General features: G+C 50.1%; 1 non-coding gene across 1 annotated transcript; it reads right to left on the reverse strand.

Annotated features, from left to right (window-relative positions):
- Positions 1 to 219: 219 nt before the first annotated feature.
- Positions 220 to 354, reverse strand: LOC133050699 (small nucleolar RNA SNORA70). Its single transcript, XR_009691677.1, has one exon. It is a non-coding gene; the product is annotated as a small nucleolar RNA SNORA70 (small nucleolar RNA).
- Positions 355 to 22,386: the final 22,032 nt, after the last annotated feature.

The following is a 22,386-nucleotide window of genomic DNA, read 5'->3' on the forward strand; positions in this document are numbered from 1 at the left end:
TTGGAGATGTGGATCTTCTGGCAGCCAAGGAACTTGAACTTGGCCGTGTGGGGGGCCTTAATTGCACGTTTCCTGTTCTTCATCCTCGTGTGGATGGACATTACAACTTGGCAACTGTGGACCCTGGCCTCTGCCCTGGGGCTTTTCAAAGGCACCACGCACAGCTGAATGGAGCCTGGACTGCAGACAGCATGCCAGTCACGGACATCCACCAGGAAGGGTTGTCTCCAGATCCATCAGAGCCAGCCGTGCAGGCCACAGGCTACACGCACTGCCAAGGAGGCTGCCGTTTGCAGCCATTGCACACTGGGCCCCCATGAGGAAAGGAGCATGGTAGGGCTTCATCAGCCGTAAACTCCTTGGAAGGTCTTGACGCCGTGTACGCCTTCTGGCACAGACTGAGGTTCCTTCACTCCGTGCACAGGGCAGTGTCCGGGATTAGCCACGGGTGCTGCTCAGAAACACGCAAGCCCGCGGTGCGGGGCCTCAGTCTCCTCTCCTGTACGATGGGGCGAGGACAGGACGGCCTCCCAGGCCTCTTCCAGCCCCGGAGCTCCGGTTGCCATGTGTGCTCCTGGTCAAGGGGGCTGCCTGCCTGTCTCTGGAGCCTTTGCACAGATCTCTTTGCTATCCAAAGAATGCAAGCGGTGCAGAAAAGACAGAAAAAGGAAACTGGTGAAGATCTCACTGTGATGGAGCCATTTCCCAGAATTCAGTTGTAAGCCTTAAAGATCTGTGTTAACAACCTGAACCAGGAGAGTTTGTTGGACTGAAGGGAAAAGCATCTGATCAGAGGGGCGATCAGAGGGACAGACTCAAGGGTGTAGTTGGAGAATTTCCAGAGACAGCCCTGCACAGGATTCTCATGGTGTTGCTGACACCATAATGAGCCATCTCCAGCTGACTTCTAGTCCTGATATCTACAAGAAAATGCCAGTTTCTGGCAGAAAAAAAAAGTCTTTTAGATCCATCTGGGTTACGTGCCTCCTCCTGTGGTTCTGGGCAGGGTCCAGTGACTGACGGATGACCAGGACCCAGGGAGAGGGTGGGCCGGGGGCTCCTGAGGAAGGGGCTTCCTCTGGCTAGTGGGCAAACAGGTTCTGGGAGGTGAAGCCCCTTCTGCTGTCCTGCTCAGCTCATGACTCTGCCATTCCAATTCACTGGCTGTGATTTTGAGTCCTGCCAGGTTTGGAGGGGATGGGGTCAGGGAGGAGAGTTGAGCCAGAGAACAGTTCCATCTGAGAGCAAGTGCTCCTTCTCTCCAGCGTAGCAGTTAGTGAAAGATGACCCTCCGAAGGGGGTCCCAGGGGTCCTCTGGAGAGTCCCCAAGCTGGGATCCTTCAAAGGGAGCCTCTCAAACATGGACCCTGCTCTCCACCCTCAGACTGCTCTGCTCTCGGCTTGGGCTCCCTTCTCCAGGCACCATGCAACATCAAAAGGTCTCCTTGGAGGCAACCTGGAACGGGTCCCCGTGACTCACATGTGGACCATAGGAAAAAGATCCGTCTTCAGAGCAGCTCCCCTCTGCCCCTCTTCCCCACCTGTCCATCACGGTCAAGTAAGTCAAGTCAAGCCCAGTGCGTGAAATTCTCCACCTGCAGGGCATGCGTATCAAGTCCTGAAAGCCGTCCTATTGGAGACGTTCTCTCTGTCCCTCTCCTCCTGCGTCCCTCATTTCCAGGAAAGGAGGAAGCACTATCAACGGTGCTGATAACCTGCCGGGTATAAATCCTGCCCAAGGTGGCCCAAAATACCCTTCCAGGTGACCGGTGCTGGCAATTGTTTTTCCCCCAAAGAAAGTAATCACTGCCCCCAAAAGTTCAAAGTCTGGCAACTTTTTAAGGAATTTAAGCTTGATTTGCTTCCCCCAATTCAAGAGCTTGCCCAACACAGAAGTTTTGTAGGAATAGAGGAAAGAAATAAAGAAGGAGATTTGAAAGAGAGAGGAAGAAAGGAGGATGGGGACTGGGGGAAGAGGAGGGGGCTTCAGAAAAGGGAAGGAAGTCCTCCAGCTCCTCCCCCACCCCCATTGGCCCACGCCGCATCCCACAGTACGGAATCCCCAGGACCACTGACTTCCGGGACCAGAGCTTGGCTGGCCTGGGGCTCCTTCCCCTCCATCCTCACCTCACCCCCATCTGTGCCAACCTCGTCTGCACCCCCAGCCTACTCAGGACCTTAACCTGCAAACGGGGCCACAGAAGCCGAGGGTTCCCCCAGAGCGTCCTTCAAAGGCATCCCAGGACAGTGTGTGAGGCCAGGAAGAATGTCAGAAAGAGCTAGATCCTTCGGCCTAGGGAGGAGGCGTGAACCATAGTTGGCTCTTTCAGAGTGGTGGGTCACCTCCCCTCCCCCACGATCCTGCCGGGTCCAGTTCCTCCCCCCACACAGCCCTGCCCCTGGACTCCTAACACACACTCCCTGACTGTAACAGCGCTACTGAATCCAGCACAGAGTGGGTCCCTCAGATATCTTCTGGAGCCCGGGAGCCCCAGCGCTGTGACCCGCAAGTTGAGAACTGCAAGACCATGAGGTCAGACCTGCTGAGTCAGAGTGCCGACCAGAGCTGGGGCCCCGGCCGGGACCGTCCAGACCTGTCCCTCCCATGTCCCCAGCTTGTTCCCCGTCTTGGCCATCAGATGGCACCGCGGTTCCACGATCACCAGGACTGCGGCATCTGGGAGGGCGGCTTTCGCATCCCGCCGCCTGCCTGGACGGGTCCCCAGCCTGCGTGGAGGGGAGCCTGGGGCTGTGACCTGAGCCCGGGGCAAGTCAAGGTCAGCGCGTGGAACTCTCCTCCTGCGGGGAGCGTTGGGGCTGTCCCATCTTTCCTGGGGGTGCTGGTTACCCCTCTTCGGAGGATGTGCTCTACACTGAGCAGGTGAGCGGGAGTTCAGCAGAGCCCACCAAGGCTCTAACCAGAGGCTCAGGGAAGCAGATGCCTGGGTGGACCACTGCTGCTCACCTCCACTGGGCGTGCCCGAGTCCCTACATTTTTTTCTTTTCATCCCCCACCTGCCCCCACCCACTCCCATTTCCCAATTCAGACAGCAGAGCTGTTTGTATTCCCTACAAAGGTTTCAGTGGAAACCTGGAGGACCCCTCTGCCCCAGAAGCCACTTTTTTCTCAAGTCCTACCACCTTTTCCCCCTAAAGCCACTTTGATTCACAAGACTTTCCATTAAACTCTCAGCAAATTGATCAGAAAAAAAAAAAAATTACTTATCTGGTACATTTGTTTTTGCCAATTGACCTTCTTCCTTAAAGGCACACAAATCGGATGATGTTGAATGATCTTGATTTCGCATCATTGCCTGGGGCTATGACCACAACCCCGCCCAGAGACTCTGGCGTGAATAGCTGTCACTTCCAACATCACCCCTGGGCCTGTGTGTCCTTGTGTTCTGTATCCATGGTCATAGCAACACAGACCACGGAGCCTAACGGTGAGAAAGAACTAAGAAGCACAGCTTTAAATGATTTACCAACAATTTAAAAGATACATTTTAATAAATGCAAACTGCATACCAGCAATGGCATAAAAATATCCAGGGCATACGAGGCTCATCTATAAGTTGAGCTTTATTTGGCGTTGACATGATCCCCAAGGCAGCTTTTACATTTGAGAGTTCTCTTTCTTTCTCAGTCTCTCTCTCTGTTTTACACACACACACACCTGCATTCTGTGTCAGATGTCAGTTGGTCACACACCAGAAGCCCTTCCCTGATGCTCCTCCCCACCAACCCACCAAACTGAGTGCATCGCGCTCCGAGCATCTCAAACTCGCCCTGAATCAGGACGGTCCATGGCCCCGTCCACACTGTGAGCTTCCTGGGAAAGGTGCTGGGTTCCACCCTTCTCTGGTGCTGGCCTGTGATCTGTTACAGCCATGAACATATGTGCATGAGGCATGCGCACACAGACTCACACCTTTTCACGGGAACTGAAATCCAGGGCATCTACAGGGGCGACAGGGACCACACGCTCCCATGCAAGGCTCAGGGGTGCTTTTCCAAATGCCAGGGTGTCGAGAAAGGGGTTTCTGTGGTCAGGGGCAGCTTGAGACCTGTGCTTTGGGCTTGGTGGGGACACAGACATGCCGCTCACGTCAAATCAGCAGGATCTGACTCAAAACGGCCCTGGGGCTCTCTCTTCCCTCTAGCGCCCAGAAATGCCCTCTTCTGACACAACCCAGATGCCCACCCACTTCCTAGTGGCCTTCGGCCTGAGAACCTGCTTCAAGGAAATTGCCAGCTGGTCGGGCCCATCAGCCACAACCCCTTCGCCTCCCGATTATCCGTTTATCTGAGGAGGGCGGCTGAAGTTCTCTGCCTCTGGCCAGGCCAGGGCCTTCAAGCTCATCCCTCCCTCTGGGGAATCTGAACCCCAAACCTGCTCCCTGGAGTGTTTCCTCTCACCAAGGTCCTGCATTTTCTAGGATGGCAAATAAATATGCAAAAATGTTTTAAACTGGAAGATTACAATTCTGCTCTTCCTAGGTCATTTCTATCGGCCAGAATGAATAGAGACTTTGCTCTCTGCTCTTCTTGGCTTAATAAGGTGACTGGGAGGCCAGGGCTGCTCTTTGGGGAAGGTCCAGCACCTTCAAGGACCCAAAAGGGCCTGAAATCATCTCCCCACTGCCTCATCCATGGCTCGCTCTAAGCTTCCTCAGCATTCTTTTTCTCCCCAGCACTTATGCCTGCCTGAATTATATATGTATTCATTTGCCTGCTCATGATCTGTCTTCACCAAAAAGATGTCAGCTTCTTGAGGTCAAGAACTTTGTGTTATTTATCACTGTACCTGCAGACGTGGGATGAATGTGATATGCATTTGCTGAATGAATGAGTGAATGAATGCATGAGTGAGTGAACTAATGAATGAGTGAATGAATGAATGCATGGATGATCGCTCCTGTCCCTTGGCGTCTCCAGCTGTGTCTCCTGTCCTCTCTCCTTGGCCTCTGGACCTGGGCCACCCTGGCCTCCACTTTCTCTACTCACGTGTCTGTCCCAGGATCCAGCTCACCTGACATGTACCCGCCCCTTCCAGACCTCAGGAGAGCCCCTCCCCACCTGCCCCCAGGGACATCAGGCACCCACCACACATGTCACACCTACCTGTACCTTTTCTGCATAGCACTTGTCATCTGTGCAATGTTATACGTATTAGAGAGATGATTTACCAGCTGACTGTGATCTCTGCCCCGTTACTCACCATGTATTCCCTGTTCTTAGGGGTACACAACAGGTTCTTAATCAAAATTCACATCTGATATTTATGATAGTGATGATATTTGTTATATCTAAGTCTTAATGATGATTTTATTGTGAATAGACATTTCCTTCCAACTCCTTGAGTTTAGGGGTAAAGGATATGATTTGGAAGTGGTGGTTTAGTCACTAAGCTGAGTCCTACTGCTGTGACCCCATGGACTGTAGCCCACCAGGCTCCTCTTTCCACAGGATTCTCTAGGCACGAGTACTGGAGTGGCTTGCCATTTCTTTCTCCAAGGGTATAATTTTCAAAGATAGAAGTCATACCCCAGGTGACCAAGAAGTTTTAAAAATCTTTCTAGACAGACTTGGCTAAATCTTCCTACTTTCAGAAACCAAAGCACATAGGATTAAACTTATTATTTTTCTGCTCTTTGCTCACCATGATGTTGTAAGCTGGGTACCAGAAGGATGGAGAGGTGAGATCAGGAGTGGGAGGCGAGGGGGTGATAACAGGAAACAAGAGGGTTTGCCAGAAAATGAGGTCAAGATAGTTAATTCTGCATTTTGGTCTTCCCTCAATGGGGACTACCTCCCCACCCCCCACTGCTACATTAAGAAGGGACAAAAAACAAGCCCTTATCACAAAACACCTCGGAGTTCAGACTGTGAAAATGTCTGCTTTTCCTTACCGCCACGAGATTAGCAAGACAACTTGGGTCCGATTTCATGGCGCTGGGAACATTCAGATATTGGGGGAATCGTGCCATGCGATCCTCTAACTGTCAAGATAAGGGAACGGAGGTCTCCAAGTTACCCCGGTTCACAGAACTCAGCCCTATCTCCTAGGCCACTCTCTCGGCAGCAAGCTTTTGTTTCCCTAAATTAGCCAAAATTTCCAACGTCATTGTTTGGATTAGAATATGGTCAATAATGGAAGACACATGACTGTCGATGAGAACAACGTATATACTAACTACCTGCGCACCCGGGCCGCAGACAGCAAGTCTAATCTGGGTTTCCTGCAAGGCAGCCTATGACAAAGTGCAAACAGTTGATTCTGGAAGGGATGTCAGGGAGTGGGGAAGAAGGTGGTGGTGGGGGTGGCAGGGGGGTGGGGACGGGGGTGGTGAGAGATCTGAGACAGCCCATAAAGTTGGGCTGAGGCACAATTTCCCGTCTTGCTGGAGACAGCCTGTGTTGGTTGGTCACCTCGACTCCATCCCTTCTTGACTGAGCTTGCCTGGGGGAGCTTGATGGCTGAATAGCACTTACAACCTACCCGCTTGCCACCGCCTGTCTCCTTGGTCATAGCCCCTGAAGCAGGGCTGGGGTGGGGGGACATGGAGATCGGCTGCAGGCAGCCTCCAAGCAGGTCAGGGGGCATGCACATTACCCCCACCATCGTGCAGGCGTGTGAGATGCTAAGCCATCTAAAGCATGGCACTTCACCACTGATCCCTACAGCTGGAGGGGCCTTGAAACTCATCCAATGAGAACTCACCAAACATTTCTGTTGACATCCACGTAGTCAGTGTTTTGGGTTTGGGGGTGGCCTGGTCTCTATCGGGACTCCTCAGTTCTGTTCTATAGTGAGAAAGCTGCCATAGAGAACCTGGGGAAATGGAGTGTGGCTGTGACCCAGGCAACCTTTTATTTACAGAAGCAGGGAGGGGTAGACCTGGCCCTAGGCCATCACGTGCTAAGCCCTGATCTAAGCAAGTCTTTTTATTTTAGCCTTGAGGAAAGTAGGTCCACCAAACCGATCTTGGTTCAGGCGGCATAGTTAAGGACCTACTTCTTGAACCTCACAGCAGGCTCATGTCCTCTCGATTCCGGATGGATTCAACTGTGGTTGGGAGGAAGGAGGGCAGTAAGATTGAAACTGTGTAACCCAGACTGGGACTTGAACCCATGATATTCCAACTAAATCACAAACCTGGTTTCAGGACTTCAGGAAGCTCAGGTTCTTGATGTCTCATTGCAGAAAAAATTCAGTGAGACAAAGGGGTGAGTAAGAAGTGACTGTATTTAGAGAGAAACACACGTCACTGACAGAATGTGGACCATCTTGGAAGGTAAGAAGCTGCAGGATTTGAGGTTGTCCGTTTTTATAGGGGTAGGTAATTTTGTAGGCTAATGAGTGGGAAGAGTATTCCAGCTATTTTGGGGGAAGGAGTAGAGATTTCCAGAAATTGGGCCCCTGCCCTCTTTTTGACCCTTGGAACTTCTCATGGTGTCTGTGGATGTGTCATTTAGCTTGCCAGTGTGTTACACTGAGTTACTGAGACTCAAGGTCTAGTGGAAGTTAACTCATCTGCTGCCTTAGACCTATTTGGTTCTAGTCAGTTTCTTCCTATCATTGGGCTCTGTCATTTTTTTTTTTTTTTAAGGTTGTGCCTTGCCCCTTTCCCTCTTGTTTTAAGATCAGGACATTTACTCTCCCATGTTCATCCCAAGAGGTCTCTGCAAACTGAAAGCTTCCCTCTAACAAAGGTCCAGCCTGGCTGGTCCTGGTACTGACCTGCCCTCACTCCTTCAAGCACTGAGGTGGATAAGACATCCCCGGATGCCAGCCCTGGGGATCTACACTTTCACGCCTCTCCTACTCTCTTCCTACACCTTTGCAAAAGTTCCTGTATTAAATATTCATGAATATTATGAAACTGCCCAACTTCGGTGTACCATCTGTTTACCGCTGGGCTCCTGGCTGCCGAGATATAATATGAATCCAGTGACTGTCCAAAGCTCTACATGCTGTGATACTCAAAGGGGAAGGAGGATCTTCTCCTGGTGGGTCCAGCAGGGCATGCTGACTCGGGCCTTGAGGATGGAGGGCAAAGATGAAGCAGAAGGAGGATGGTGGTTTGTATGTGGTGGTGATCGGCTTCAAATCCTTTGCCTCAACTGGGCAAGAGGAGGAGGCCCAGGCAATGCAGTCCAGATTTAGTGGAAAGGTCATGAAAATCTGCCCTCTGAATGGGGAAAGAGCCTGCCAGCTGCAGAGCCAGAGGAGGAGATAAATCAGGACTGCCTGCCAGGGTGGCGGGAGGGCCAAGCAGACAGAGGAAGCCTGGCGTGCACCGAGACCTCCAGTCCTTCTGAAAGCTCATGGAGCAGTCCGCAAAGGCTGGTGATTCTTCCTAAGGAGGTGTGGGGTCGGAGTCAGGACCTGGTATCACAAAGTCCTGCCCCGCCTTTGGAGGCCAGACCCAAAGCCCCAGGCAAGGAACCAGAGGCTGAAGAAACCTGCAAGAAACCACGGCTGCCAAGACTCAGAAAGAAGGTCCTTCTCTCCTGGCAGATTGGTCACACTCATACAAGTCACCAAAATCGTGTCCCCCATCAGCCCCCCAGTACAAACACAGAAGCCAGAAGGAAGGCACACACCGACGTGCAAAACCCAGGACGCGTCATCTCCAAGTGGATTACATGGCCCATTTAGCAGTCTTCACCATGGATTCCTCAGCCACTCTTAGAGCCAGAACCCTATAAATTGGATGTAAAATTCAGGCAGGTTTCCTGTAGTCTATCAAGCTGGTGACTCCCTCAAAGTAGAAAGCAGAATGTGCCAGAGCTGAAGAGGGAGGAGATGGGAACTTAATGAAGTTAAGACTGGATTTAGAATTCAAGGTTGGGCAGGCAGCTCACTCAGCCCCTGGAGTGGGCAGGGACGGTGCGGGCGGGTGGTGATGGGGGAAGAGAGAAGGTTCTGATTCTTCTATTTGACCTTGGCCTTCAAGGCAGGAAATGCTGCCCCTGGTTATTTCTTTATGGAGTCACAACGTACAAGTTTATTTTCCTCCCTAAAGTGACTACCTTTGAAATAGCAGAACTTTTGTTTATTCTAATCTGTACTTCTTCCAGGAAGGTCCCTAAACTGGGTATTCCAGAAAGTCTTCTGTCTCTTCTTCCCATCAGCTTCATAGACTTTGATCCCATTGGCTTTAGAAGTTCAGCCATCTGGTTGACTTGTGTACCTTGAGCACCTACTCTGTGCCCCAGAACAGATTCTCTGGCCCCACCCTGCTCATTCCTCAGGGTATTTTGGTTCTTCTTCCCTGTTCCCCTCCCCTCCTTGGTTAACTTCCTAAACAGCCTCCTTGACCTGCAAAGATACAACGAGTGTGTCGTCCCTCTCTTCGGCAAATGAGGCAGTCGCCGTGGTGCAGAGATATTTTATTCTTAGGGACCTGCCGCTGGGCTGCGATCTCCTCGGGAGAAGAGAAGCATTGCAGTTCACAAGTTTGGGCTCAGATTCCACCCCCCTCCTGCCAACCAGCCTGGTGACCTTGGACATGCTGATGGTGAACTGTTCCAAGCCTCAGTCTCCTAATCTGGAGGTTGAAGATAATGCCACTTCTCTTGAAAACACGTTGGGGAATTAAGCGCAAAAACTTTTGCAAGTGATGTGGGAACCATTCTCATACGCACCCAGACCACTTGTTGGCAGACATGTGGGCTTCCCACTAGAACAAGGCATAAAACTACAAAGAAGAAAGGATGGGGTAAGGAAAGCAAGAGAGAGGTGCTCTGCTAACACCACGCAGGTCATGAGAAGAGGAAGGAACTTCCTGCCCAGCACGCTGGTGTCTCATGGTGGGGGTTCCTTCTCCCTTCCTCTGGGGTCAGTTTTCCTGCAGAGAGCCTTCCCACAGGTAGGCAGAGAACAGGGGTATTTCAGAGCCATGAAAAGATTGGGGCTTTATATTCAAATAATAGGTTAATGCCATTTGTGGCTGGTTGCTATGAACTTGTGGGAGGCGGTGTCCATTTTCCAGCCTTGACTCTCTGCCTCTGGCCTAAGAAAGAGTTCTCTTCTCAACCAGGACCTGGAAGTGGGAGCTTTGGTTTTTATGTGGGACCTGCCTGAGAAGGAAATTCTTGTCTAGCTAGAAAAGCTCGAAGCTCTAGAGAAGAAGCTGGGGGCTGCGGAGGAACCTGGCTGTTCAAAGTCACTCTAGATCCGGGCGGGTGGTGGGCAGGAGTCCCAAAGGGCACGTATGCAGAGCCCCTCGACCTCAGGGGAGAGAATTTGATTCCTTCTGTGCCCTGTGGGTGGAGTCCGCAGTGACCAGCTTGGACCTGGACTTGTCCCCTGCAGGCTGGCTGGCAGATGGCTGTGCTTCACGTTCTCCTTGGGTCGCCCTTTAAAATAAAAGACATCCGTGATTTGAAACCTTCAAGAATGGCTGAGTGACAGGTGCTGGGAGTTTGGCTGAAGCAGCTACTGTTGTGACCCACCCCGGGACCTGCCCTGGCATGCAAGCAAGGGGCAGGAGGGAACTGTCAGCTGAAAAAAAATGCACGACCTGAAAATGGAGAGCTGAGTTTTATTCCGTGAAATAAAGCACAAAGAGGTAAGGGAGGAGCCAGGGTATATTGGAGATTTAGAGAAAAAAAATTCAGGTAGTTGGACTATCAAAAGATTAAAGGAAATCAAGCATCTCAAGTAATAAATTTTGCATTTTCTCTGCATAGGAAGATGCAAAAGTTTGAACTCATTGAAATGATCCCTTAGATGTAGACCTATCTTATTTTTCTGCATCCTGAATCCCCTCAGCGTGCAGGGCAGAGGGTCAGAGGGGAGCAGCTGCAGTGGCCGATGGCTTGATGGTCACAACATCCTGTGTTTGCTAACATGGCAGATGACATTCTCTGTCCACCAAACCTTGGGGGCATCGCCCTCATGCTTGATCCTCACTGGTCAAATGCAGAACTAGGTCGGTTTTTCTCAAAGTCTGGTTCTTGGATCACCCTTTCCAAATGACCAAGGTATGTTGTGACAGGGCAGACTCTGGGGTCCCCCAGGCTGATCAAATGATCCTTATCTTGGAACCCAAGACTAAAGAATCACTAAATCTCTTCTTGATCATTGGTCATATGACCATGGGACCAAACAGAGATAGCAGCCAACTCCACCCCCTCACCGTCTCATCTTTGAAAGGATCAGGTCTTTAGCATCAGAGTCTGATTAAAATACCACCCACAATATAAAATAAGATACCACCCACACTTCCCTTCCTTCGCTGAAAGCTCTGGCCCATATTCAAGTCAAATCTCACGGAGATAAGCTATTATCAGTCACTTAAACCTGAGTCAGGCCAGGCTTCAGATCCTTTTTGAGGACGGACAGAAACACAAACATGGAGAAAAGTAGGGGCAGCAGGAGAGGGGAGGAGGTAGGACGGGGCAGGGGGAGGAAAGCAGACGGCAGAGGAATCAGGGCTTCTCCTGGGGTGGACGTCATCCCTTCACAATTTCAGCCAGGGCTGATGCCAAGTAGGAAATCAGTCTTCAAAAGTCTGCACGTGCCTTCCAAGACAGGGGGCTGTTTCCAACTTTGCTACAGGTTTGGAGTTTCATTCCTCCGGACTAAAGCCTTCTTCTACCCTCCCCGCAACAGAACGTGTACTGTAGACCAGTGCTTGCCAAAGGCCTTCCTGCTCAAAAATAATATTTGTGGAGGAACGGAGCGTGTCTCAGAGAAGCTCTGAGCGGTCCGGAAGCTTCTCGCTCACAGGCTGGTCCTGTGTAACCAGCCGCACCCCTTCCACGACCCCATCCATCCCTCACGTTTTGGCACTTCTGGGGGACACGCCGGCCCCTTCAGACACTGCAGCAGGAACCAGGAAACACTGGAGGGGGGTTTGGGGCAGTACTATGAATACCCCTCTCAGACAGGACTGGAACAGGCACCAGAGCTGTCTTAGCCTGAACTTAGTGCTGTTTTCACTTCTGTTTGAAATGATTTGAACCTTTCTCTGCACTTCTCAGCCTCTTTAGCCTCGTTTTCCCAAAGATTCAATTCCTTTTTCTTCATTCATTGCATGCCACCCTCAGAACTCCCCAAACCCCCAGGAAACCAGCCCCGTTCAGTGCTTCTCCCGTGCCCCCTACCCCTCTCCCCCACGGCCTCTCTCCTTTTGGTCTCTCAGAGGTCCCCTGGCCCTTCCAAAGAGCTCCTCCCAGCAATTCTGCCTCTGGCGGCAGGACCAGTGAGCAGCGGGACCATTCTGGAAAGTGCATGCTTCCGCTTCTCAGAATCAGGTAGGAAATGCTAGAAAAGACCAAAAGGGCGTGGGTCAGTCAGTGAGGTTCACTGAACTCCTCGCTCTGGACCAGGAGATTCTGAGGAAGAGCAGAGAACAGGAGGCGTGATTTCTGCTCCCAAGAAGCTCAGAGCCGGAAGATGCTGACCACCCTCCACTCCACAGCCCCTGCTGGGTGTTTCGGGCAGAAGAGCTTGGAGCCCAGACCAGGTGACTTCAACACTGCTGTCCTTCTCACCATTACAGAAAGGGAGACCCCCAGAGGTGACGCAGCCCTGCAGTGGGGCCAGGCCGTGATGCTAAGTCAGGGTCAGATGCCCGAAAGCCCAGGGTCTCTCCCGCCCAGTTGGCTGGACCCCCAGTACCAGAAGGGAGGTCTGGTGCTGGGCTCACAGGGACTGGCCCTGGCAAGCCAAGTGTGGACTTGAGGAAAAGCAGCTCTTTCTGGAAGGGAGCCTGGGGTCCAGGTATGAGATGCACGGAAAGGAAGAAGGGCACAGACTCTTTACTGCCATCTAAGGGGCTGCTGAGGGCGGGAGGAAAAGGGGACGACAGAGGATGAGATAGTTGGATGGCATCACCGACTCAACGGAGATGAGTTTCGGTAAACTCCAGGAGTTGGTGATGGACAGGGAGGCCTGGCATGCTGCAGTCCATGGGGTCGTAAAGAGTCGGACACGACTGACTGAATTGAACTGAACTGAAGGGGCTATTAAACTAGTCAACATGATCAGGTGAGTTTTTGCACATTAATCGTCTTTCAGGGCTGATACTCTGATTTACGATAAGAAGTATGTAATCTTTGTCCTGGTTCTAGCAGGAGTTCCTAAAACCCTTGGAATTTCCTAGAGATGAGAGCCTTAAAAATGCCTTCTATTACGTTAAGGACGTGACTTTGGGGATGCCCCCATAGGATGGGGCCTGGTTGCCAGGGGAAGCAATCACATGATTGGAGGGTTGGACCTTTCAGTCCCACCCCGAGCTCTGGGGAGGGAAGAGGGGCTGAAGCTTGAATTGATCACCAATGGCCAATAATTGAATCAAGGGTGCCTGTGAAAAAAACCCCATAAAAACCTCCCATAAAAACCCCAAGGGCTGAGTTGGAGAGTGGCCAGGATGGTGAAAGCATCATGACTGGGGAGAGTGGTACCCAGAGGGAGTGGACGTGCCCTTCACCACACCTCACCCTCAGCACTTCCTCCATCCGGCTGTTTCTGAGTTACGTCCTTTTGTAATAAACCAGTAATCTAGTAACTAGGGGCTTCCCAGGTCGCTCAGTGATAAAGAATCTGCCTGCCAAGCAGGAGACCTGGGTTGGGCAGATCCCCTGGAGGAGGGCATGGCAACCCACTCCAGTATTCTTGCCTGGAGAATCCCATGGACAGAGAAGCCTGGTGGGCTCCAGTCCGTGGGGTCACCAAGGGCTGGACACGATTTAGCAAGTAAACATTATAATAACTAAGTGTCCCTCTGAGTTCTGTGAGCTGCTCTTGTAAATGGATGGAAGACAAGCAGGAGTTCCTGGGAGCCTCTGATCTATAACAGGCCAGTGAGAAGCACAGGGAGCAGTGAGGACTTGCAGTTGGGTCTGAAGGGGGCGGGTGAGCTTAGCCCCCTAACCTGTGGGATCTGACCCTCTCTCGGGAGGGAGGGTCAGAAGCGAGCTGACTCATGGGACAACCAGATGTTGTTGGAGAATAGTTGCTGGTGCGGGGAGACCCCCTTACTCCCACCATTGGGCTTGGTACCAGAAGTTCTTAAAGGCAAAATTCGAACAGCACTTTTGTGGGTGGGTGGAATTAACTTTACGGAGTGAGCCCACCGACCCCCTAGCCTCACAGCCCCTAAGATGAAAGGAATGTAAAAGCAGCTCCTTGTCATGCTTTTCTTCCTGAGACCCAGGTCAGCTGTCCTTCCTGTAACAGCGAGGGGGGCTCCACGTTCAGCCCACACTGTCCACCAACCTGGGCATCACAGCTGCGAGCATCTCCTCCCAGGCCAGGCGCCCACCAAGCAACACGGCTCCGCTCCTAGGAAGTGCCACCAACCGGCTTATCATCCAGCCACGATTGCCGAGGGCCTGCTCCCTGCCAGACACTGTTCCAGGCCCTGAGATATATCCACCAGTCGAACCCCCTCCTCTCCAGCAGGCTTCAAGCTATCAGAGAGAGACAGACATCTACAAGCAGATAGAAATGAGACGGCCAGCTAGGTCATCACAGGTGGGGAGCACTGCAGAGAGGGCCACTGGAGGCCTTTTAAACTGGGGGTTGGGGCCTAAGGAACAGGGAGGTTTAAGCCTGCCCAGAAGCTGGAGGGTGAGAATGCCTGGTAGAGGGGGCAGCTGGTGAAATGCTCAAAGACAATCAGTTTCTCAGTTTGAGGAACCAAACGGAGGCAGACAAGGCTGACCATCAAGCGCATGAGTGGGCCTGGTACCCAACCAGCAAACACCAGCGCCCACATGCTTGGTTTCTGGCTGACATGGGCTCTGATTGGGCAATTGTCCACTCCAACAGTGTTAGGTAGCTAGTCAGACAGGAGCAGTCCCGCCCCTTTCCTAGAAGGGGTCATCTTTCCTTCCCCCACCGGGACACTGGTGATCGGAGCAGAGGGAGAGAACTTCCCTCTCCTGGTCAAGGATTGTTGCTAAGTTTCCAGCCTTATCAGGATCAAACAGGGTAAAATCACCAGCACAGGTTGGTACAGATGCACCAAGCCCGAAAAAGTGACTCAAAGTAACCCAGGGCCCATTATGCCATTATTAAAATAAATCAATACGGCGGGTTTTGTTCTTCACTCACGCCATGGTGTGCAGGGTCTTGTGGAGTTTGGATCGCAAGGAGTTTGGATTTATTCTAAATGAGGAGGGGAAACCCATGGAGACTTCTAAGTGCGTTGAGTGAAGTGGATGGTTTGTACTTGAAAAGGTAGCCGGAGCTGCTCTTTGGGAACTGGATGGGGGCAGTGTCTGCAGTAGTTCAGATGAAAGAAAATGCTGCAGTCATGGCAGTGGGTATGCAGAGAACAGGCTGTTAAATTTGGTCCTTCTCAGTGACAGAGGGGCTGTGGGGGCAAAGGAATGAGAAATTAAGGACTCCTTTGGGTTTGGCCTCAGCACCCACATGGATAGGAATTTCACTTGCAGAATATGGCAAGGGTAGGTCAATGAATAGTTTTCAATAAAAAGTGTCATTGATGGCCTCCCAAGAAACCACGGTTTCTGGAGCCCAGCAAACAGCCTGGATTGTTACACGTTAAGCAAGTCAGAGTTGTCTAGGCCACAGCAGCAGGCTTTCATCACGCCCACCCCAACTCCAAATTTGCACCAGCAGGGTCTAACCTCAAGGATTTTCCATGGTGCACAGAAGACTTACCCCTAATGGAGACAGTGTGTCCTGAAAGTGGTTTTCAGGAGTGGGAACTGCTCTCTGCTCCCAGCCTGAAGCAGTCACAGAGGGCAGGGCCTCCCAGGACTTGGAAAAGAACATCTCAGATGAGGTTTCAAGGTTTGGCTCTGCCGCCTTCACTGGTTTTTCCCAAAAAGACTAGACGAATTTGGTACAAGGTCAACTTTTACGCCTTCAGCTCATCAACCTTCTGTTTCTCCCCGCCATCCCTTCTGTCCCTGTGACAGGAGCAAGACCCTACTTTGAACTGTGCGTTCGGACTCACACATCTCTTCTGCATGTGTGATCTCATTTGATCTTCTCAACAAGCCTAGAGTTATCATTCCCAGTTTACACATAAAAACTTGAAACTCACAGGCTATCACTTGCACAAGGTCATAAAAAGAGAACTCATGGCTTTCCCCGAGATATGCTCTTCCTCTGGTTTTCTCCCTACCAAGGATGGCACGCACCAGTTACACAAGGATGCATGCCAGAAGCCTGGAATACATTTTTGACGCTGCCTCTTCCCCAGCCTTTGTTTCATCAATGGCCAAATCCCGTCATCTCTGTCTCCTAAACAACCCTCCCTGTCTCCAGCTCTAGACCACCAGCTAGGTCACCATTATCCCTCCCTGGGATGATAAAGTGAAAGAAGTGAAGTTGCTCAGTTGTGTTCAACTCTGCAACCCCATGGACTGTAGCCTACCAGGCTTCTCCGTCCACAGGATTTTCCCAGCAAGAATACTGGAATGGGTTGCCATTTCCTTCTCCAAGGGATCTTCCCATCCCAGGAATTGAACCCGGGTCTCCCACATTGCAGGCAGATGCTTTGCAGACCCTCTGGGCCATCTGGGAAGCCCCTTACCAGGGATGATAATACAGCCTCTTATCTCATCTCCCAATACCACTCATTCTCTCAGTTCAGTTCAGTCACTCAGTCGTGTCTGACTCTTTGCGACCCCATAGACCATAGCATGCAAGGCCTCCCTGTCCATCACCAACTCCCAGAGTTTACTCAAACTCATGTCCATTGAGTCAGTGATGCCATCCAACCATCTCATCCTCTGTCATCCCCTTCTCCTCCCACCTTCAATCTTTCCCAGCATCAGGGTCTTTTCAAATGAGTCAGCTCTTCTCACTCATTCTCTACTGGCATCCATTCTTGACACCAGGTTGAAATCTGATTGTCATTCTCTATTTTAAAGCTCCTTACAAAGTCCCAAGGTCTAGTAAACAAAGCAAAAAAAAAAAAAAAAAAAAAAAGAAGAAGAAGAAGAAGAAAATGCATTATCTGGTTCCCAAGCACCTCGCGGGTGAGTGCCTGCCACATCTTCATCTTCATCACAGCTGCTTCTTCCCCTCCACCCCTAAGTTTAGGCACAACGCCTTCATTCCATCATTTAAAGACGCTAAACATCTCCAGCCTCAGGACCTCACACCTGTTGTTCCCTCTGTCTAGAATGTCCTTTCTTTCAGTCCAATATCACTTCATTTGGTCAGTTCCAACTTGAGCTTTTGGTCTCAACTTATATATTCCTTCTTCAGAAAAACCTTCCTGGCTTGTCCAGATGAGGTCAAGTTGTTCTCTTATATACATTTTTATTTCTTGCTAATGACTAGTATCACAGTTAGAATCCATTCACTATTTATGCAATTTTCAAAGTTGTCTATTGCCCCAAAAATGCTGCATCACAAACAGCTCCAAAACTCACGGACTTCATGCAATGATCATATTCTCATGTATCTACAGATGAATTAAATGTGGCAGGGATAGTGTGTGTGTGTGATGTGATGTGTGTGTGGTGTGTGTTTGTGGAATGTGGGGGGGGTGTGTGTGTGTATTGGGACAAAGAGTCAGAGAACGAAAGCAAGGAGCTCAACTTGCAAGTACTTGAAAATCCAGAGTTCTGGTTCTCCAAGTCTCTTGACTTGAAATCTTAGTGTACGTTAGGTGTTTTGCACAAAAGTTGGCTGTCACACTCAGAAACAAATTTACTTTTCCCATCTCCCCATGCCACTCACTCTTACTTCCCAACAGAGCACCAGCCCCACAGGGACTGTGATGGCTGTGTGTCAGCACTTGAACTCCCAGGGTCTCTTTGCCTCTTCTACACAATGAGATGATTAGATTCTGTGTTCATTTAGGCTTATCAGGCTAAGTGGTGTAACAAAACACTCCCAAATACAATGACTTATATAAGTTGAAAGTCTATGTCTCTTTCTCATAAAATCTAAACTTACATAGTTCAGAGTACTGTGTGTGTGTGTGTGTGTTAGTTGCTCAGTCGTGTCCAACTCTTTGCGACCCCGTGGTCTATAGCCCACCAAGCTCCTCTGTCCATGAAATTCTCCAGGCAAGAATACTGAAGTGGGTTGCCATTTCCTTCTCCAGGCGATCTTCCTGACCCAGGGATCAAACCTGGGTCTCCTCCATTGCAGGCAGATGCTTGACTGTCTGAGCTACTAGGGAAGCCACGGTTCAGGGTAGTAAATCAGCTCTAATTAAAAGGTCAGAAAGCCCAGCTAGTGGGCCCTCTCTCCTGTGGTCGTACATGCTTCCACCTCTGGATTTACAGTGACAGAAAGGAGAGACAGAAGAGTCAGGCTTTGCTCTTTAAGGAGATGACACTTAAAGACGTCACACCTCATTCTGCTCATATCCCTCCGTCCCATGACAAGCTGCAAGGCCCCTACACTGCAAAGAAGGTTGGGAAATTCAGTATGTAAGTGGATCATAATTACAAGCTAAGAGTGGGGGAAATAGTGGGCATGGGGCTCTGTTTGTAAATAAGTTAAACATAAGTGTGAGAAGAGAGCCTCTACCAGAGACAAGTGGATCTTGAAAGTTCTTTTGGCTCCTCCAACGAGAGGCTGTGTTCTTCAGCCATTACACAATCTTTCCCAATTATTGGCTTCATCTAGTTGTCATGTCTTTACTCCAAATAGTCCATCTTGTTGTTTGGCGCGTTTCACAATCCACTGCTCGCTGTGATCTTGAATCTCTCTGACATATTTCATGTGGATTGGCCAACTCGTGTGCTTTTTCCTTCCATCTTTTGCATGACCACTTGTAAAATCTGAGCTAATTAGCAAGCTTCATGGTGGTTATGCAGTTTCTTTGATGACTTTTCTTGTTCTCTTCATTGCTATTATTCCCAACTATTAGTTGGCTTTTCACATGTCATGGAATCTCTTAGGCTATTTTTGGGTTCCCCCCCCCCCACTTTGGGAATCCTTTCCTAATAACTGAGGCATGTATCTGGCTATGCCCAACATCCTCTTCCTTTTATGTCTCCCAAAGCTCCCAGACCTGGTGTTCAGCCCAGGAGAAAGAATTAAGGCCAGGGCAAGAGGTCCCCATATCCCTTACCTCACCTTTCAAAAGCTGAGCAATTAAGATGAGTCAGTATTCACAGAGGCTTGACTTTCTGTGGATTATTCCCCATTGCTTCTTTAGTCTAGAGCAGAGGACCCCAACCTTTTTGGTACCAGGGACCGGTTTGGTGAAAGGTGAAATTTTCCCATAGATCAGAGTTGGGGGGAGGATGGTTTGGGGATGATTCTCTTAAAAAGCATGAAATCTGGATCCCTCACCCGTGCAGTGCACGGTAGGGTTCGAGCTCCTCTGCAAGCGGATGTTGCAGCTCATCTGACAGAAGGCAGAGCTCAGGCGGTACTGTGAGCGATGGGGAGCGGCTGTAAATACAGATGAAGCTTCACTCGCTTGCCCACCACTCACCTCCTGCTGTGAAGACAGTTCCTAACAGACTACAGGCTAGGACCTGTTAGTGGCCCAGGCACTGGAGATCCTTGCTCTAGAGGGAGATTTCAACACTTTAATACATCATCTGAAAGTAACCATGACCAGATCCATATTTCCCAGTTTCTTGCTGTGGTTTCTTTCTGCTAATCTTTGAGCCCCACGCACTGTTTAGCATTGTCCAACCTCATTGTCCAACCAACACAGCCAGCCCGGCAGTAACAATGCTCTTGACAGCACTTCTGAAGCTTCTGGGCTTTCCTGGACTCAAGCCACTTTCCCTCTACTTTATTCCGGGATCCTGTTGCTCATGATGACTCTCTTTGTCTGGAAAAGAATAGGAACCTTGCCTGGATGGAAGGGCCAAAGAAGAAAGTGGGCAGTGCTCAGGGAAACGGGAAAGAGCCAAGGAGAAAACTGAAAAAGAACAGAGGCTTGGCTGGAACTCAGGCTCTGAAGGTCATGGCCAGCAGACCCCAAGAGCCCGCAAGCAACTGCAGCCAAGGAAGGAGATGCAGCCAGCTGGCTCGGGGGCACTAAAAGGAGAGAACTCTGGGCTGATGGATCCTCAGAGTGCCTTGCATGGTACTTGGGAGAGAAGCGAGCCTCCATCAGAGCCTCTCCATCAGCCAGGCTCTGGTCAACAGATGGAGGAGCGAGATGGAAGAATTCCAAACGTTAATTCCCAAAGTGTGGATGACAAAGACAGCCAGTCCTAGGCGGGCAGAGCTGGCCAGGGCCCACAAGCCCATGTGGGCAGCTCAGGAATGCTGCCTTTTGGTGGAGAGGGGACTGAGGGGATCTAGCACCCCGGGGAGGCTTTGCAGAAGTAGATGTGGGCATTTTTTGCTCTGCTCCAGAGTCTGCTCCAGACCCTTCATGCTTTTCTGGTGGGTGAGTAAGGGGGAGATCGGTGCTACCACAGAAAAGAGAATTCAAAGAGGGTCTTCCATTTCTCTGTATCAGAGACTCAAAATGAAAAATAGGGATGGTTGAACTGAGCCCGATGTTACACTGGTTTGAGTTTCATTCAGGATAAGGACAGATATTTGAAACAGCTCACATCAGAACTTAGAACTGGAAATACTTCTATTGCAGGTTGAAAAGCATCCTCAGAATCAATTCCAGGTTTAGCAAGAGAAGGAGGGTCTGGCGTAGCAATGCTTTGGATCTATGGCAGCCTTCCTTCACCTTGGGGAAAGAATAGTGTCTTCTTTGACCACATTTTCTTTTCTTTTCTTTTTTTCATAATTTATTTGGCCACACTGTACAGCATGTGGGATCTTAGTTCCCAGATCAGGGATTGAACCCAGGCCCCCTGCATTTAGAGCATGAAGTCTTAACCCCTGGACCACCAGGAAAGTCCCTGACCACATTTTCTATCAGAGATGGTGTTAAGGTCTGAGAATCAAGGTCACAGTATAGCCTCCTCTGCTACTCAAGAAAAAGCAGAAGCAGGACCCCTGCCCATCAGTTGAGGTGCAAGGTTACATGGGAGCCCAGAAAATTTGCACAGAAAGACTCGGAGGTGAGACAGAACATTTACAGGCATTGTTCTCAGAAGGGCTGCCTTACCAGCCCCTGCCCCCTCGCACTTTCAGAGGCACGAGTCTCATTCTCCACTTTTTTGCCCTACCACTCTCTTACTATTCTGGAGCATCTCAGACTCAGGAAGCCCAGGACATAGTCTCCAGGTCTTGGGTGAACAGAGGAACCAGTAGATTTCCCAGAAGTCAAGACAGACCTCAAGAAATAGAAGCAAATCCGTCTGTGAGCTTTTTTACAGTCCCACGAATATTTCGCAAATGAAATCAGATGAAAACTCTTTAAAATGTGTTTGCTTTGCAATATTTACAGTTGCCAAGATATGGAAGCAACCTAAATGTCTGCATACAGATGAATGGATAAAGAAGATGTGGTATATGCATCTATGGTAGAATACTACTCAGCCAATAAAAAGAACAAAATGCTGTCATTTGCAGCACCAAGGATGGACTTGGAGGGTATTATGCTGGTGAAATAAATCAGAGAAAGACAAATAACTGTATGATATTACTTATATGTGCAATCTGAAAAATATGACAAACTAGTGAATATAACAAAAAAAGATATAGACTCAGAAAGAGAACAGACCAGTGGGGAGGGGGAAAGGGAATATAGGAGTTGATGAGGGGAAGGTAGAAACCAGTGGGGCTAAACGATATATTGTACAACTCAGGGAACACAACCAATACTTCGTAATAATTGCAATTGAGTGAAACCTTTAAAAATTGTATAAAAATTTTTAGTGAAAAAAAAAATGTATGTGGTTGCTTTGGGGGAAAAAAAGTACTTTCCAGAAAGATCATCTGCCTGTGTTATGTTGGGAAAGTGTTGGTTGCTCAGTCATGTTTGACTTTTTGCAACCCCATGGACTGTATCCTGCCAGGTTCCTCTGTCCATGGGATTTCCCAGGCAGGAATACTGGAGTGGGTTGCCACTCCCTTCTCCAGGGGATCTTCCTGACCCAGGGACTGAACCCAGGTCTCCCACATTGCAGGCAGATTCTTTACCATCTGAGCCACCAGCGAAGCCCCAAATGCTGGGTAAAGGGCACATAAAGACAAAAGGCTGACCTTGAAGTGTGTCCTGGTGATGGTGGCCCAGAGGAGCTGTGGGCTGACTCGGAGGTGAACACACGCTTCTCTCGGGACTAGTACACAGTATAAATTTACTCTACAAATCATGGGCTCAAGAAACAGCCCGTTGCTTTATTTCTCTAAGCGAACTTCGACCTCCCTCAACCTTCTAAGTCAGTTTCAATTCCTTTCAGATCATTAAAAAAACATTCTGGCATTCACAGCATCCCGGAAGTGAGGAAGGCTCTCCCGCCTCAGCACTGCCTTCCCTGCGTTGATGCTTGAGGTCCAAGCCCGCCCAGTCCCTTCTGAGACTCAGGCTCTGCTTCTCCTGGCCTCTCCCT

This window comes from Dama dama, chromosome 32 (assembly GCF_033118175.1).
Source record: "Dama dama isolate Ldn47 chromosome 32, ASM3311817v1, whole genome shotgun sequence".
Lineage (NCBI taxonomy): Eukaryota > Metazoa > Chordata > Mammalia > Artiodactyla > Cervidae > Dama > Dama dama.